The sequence below is a fragment of the Hypanus sabinus genome, chromosome 5 (genome assembly GCF_030144855.1).
Source record: "Hypanus sabinus isolate sHypSab1 chromosome 5, sHypSab1.hap1, whole genome shotgun sequence".
Classification (NCBI taxonomy): Eukaryota; Metazoa; Chordata; class Chondrichthyes; order Myliobatiformes; family Dasyatidae; genus Hypanus; species Hypanus sabinus.
In genome coordinates this window covers 159056896-159058909 of record NC_082710.1, presented here as the reverse complement: position 1 = coordinate 159058909, position 2014 = coordinate 159056896, and the positions used below count along the sequence as shown (strand labels likewise).

Sequence of the window (2014 nt, the reverse complement as noted above, 5' to 3'; positions counted from 1 at the left end):
GGGGGGGGGTGGCCTGTGGCGATAACGATTTTTGTAACAGGTTAAGACTGAAGTGTATTGCAATTCAGTAACATTTATTCCACTAGAAACTGTGGATATTCCTGGCATCATCCCCCACCGGTGTTCGCCTTGGAACGATTGGCTGGCAACAATATCTGTGAAGGGTATTAAGTCCACGATAGAGTCACATGCATTGCGGACAAGACTTGAAGAAGAACTTTATCCCATGGCGGATATCAGTGTGTGTGATGAGTGTTCGGGAAATTTCAGTATTCCCATGCGCAACGTCAGTAACAGCAAATATTTCACATCAAGTAATCAGTTTCATTTTCAATAACGTTCCTTAGTGGAAATTAAACACAACTATCTCGATCAATTCATTCGCTTTCGGGGTGCAATTCCGAAGATAGAAACAATACACCACCACACGCTTTTTGCTTCTTCTGCCCGAAGGAAAACTGTTCTATAATCTCCATTTATTTCCTGCAGCTCATTTGCTGACAATCATGAATCTGACTCAGAAAAGGTGACGCCTATCTAAGTCTAACTCGGAATACATGTTGGCCGTGGCAGTCGCCGATCTCATTGCCCTTTACGTAAAAATTCATTTTCTCTCAGATCAAGGATATGTATTTTCCAAGCTCATTCCTAGACTACATTCCAGTCTGAAGATTGACTTTCTTCTTGAGGATGGTTGCTATTTACAGTTAGGTGTGGTTAACTGTCGTCTTGACTTTTGATTGGAGAAACTAAATGTGAATTATTGACTTTTTTTAAAAAAAACGGCAGCAATGGTAATAACCTTAGTCCGTGTGTTCAGATTTTCATTGACTATTGCGTTTTACTTTTTACTTGAACCAGCAAAAACAACTGATAATGTACCATTGTTCCGCATTGCAAAATCCACTTTCCACGCATGGCCAGTGTGGGGCTTACTGCTTGCTTCGGATGATGTTAACACAGCATACTCGGTTTCTGTTGATTGCGCTATTGAACGCAATGACCATCAGACCGGGCCACGACAGTCTACAGGAAACTCTAAAATTGGAACGATACAGAGAAGATTAGCATGGCCCCTAGGCGTAGATGACACGCAAAATGGTGAAGCGTTCCATATTTAAAAAAAAAGACCCTGCAGCTCCTACTTCTGGCATTACTGAGTTTTCTGGAGCATGTTTCCGGCTCTTTGCGGAGTTTCTGCTACATTTCTCGAACAGAAGTACTGCATTTGCATTTAGAAGATAATATTGAACATCATCTTCAGACATGGCTAACCTTCTCACATTATAAATGCATTTTCCTGCATGAACTCCATAAATCACAACACATAGGAGCAGAATTAGGCCAATCCGCCCATCGATGCTCTCTGGTTAACAGCACACACCAGCAGAATAAATCCAATGAGTTATTTTTTATTCTGAATCGTGACGCCCTTTGACATTTAATCACTTCGCAAATTCCGGGTTTCTGTAATTTACAGCAAGATCGTGAGTAATCATCCGCTTTACATGATATAAGTTGACGTCGGTGACTCCGTTCTGTGCACAGCAGGGATCCCGAATATTCCAACTGAGGCTTCTTCTTTCCTTCTCTACTTTACTTCCTGCACGGTTCCAGCCAAACCGAAGTACTTCTCAAATAACGGACATCGCCTTTCAAACAATCACATACAGGCTAGCACATTTAGCCTTCAGTTGAACGATCTTGTGGTTTGCTCACTGTGTTTGCTCCCCCTATTCTCTCATTCCCTATTCTCTTTTTCTCTAATTCTTTCCGCATTTGGGATGTGGCGTTTTATATCCCACAGAACATTTCCCTAAACTTTGATAGTATTTTTATTTCTGCTCATATTTATATGATCTCTCATTCTTCTAAGTGATAACTGCCGTAGTCCTTAATATTCGCTGCAAACAACAGCTTTGTCATGGCAAATAAACGTTTTGGCAGTCCGAAACAAAGCTATTTTGTACTCACTACTTATTTTATTCGGGAATGGTGACCTATCATATATTAA

General features: G+C 40.9%; 1 pseudogene; it reads left to right on the top strand.

The window, feature by feature from the left end:
- Positions 1-1025: 1025 nt before the first annotated feature.
- Positions 1026-1121, top strand: LOC132394909 (U6 spliceosomal RNA; annotated as a pseudogene).
- The last annotated feature ends 893 nt before the right edge of the window (positions 1122-2014 follow it).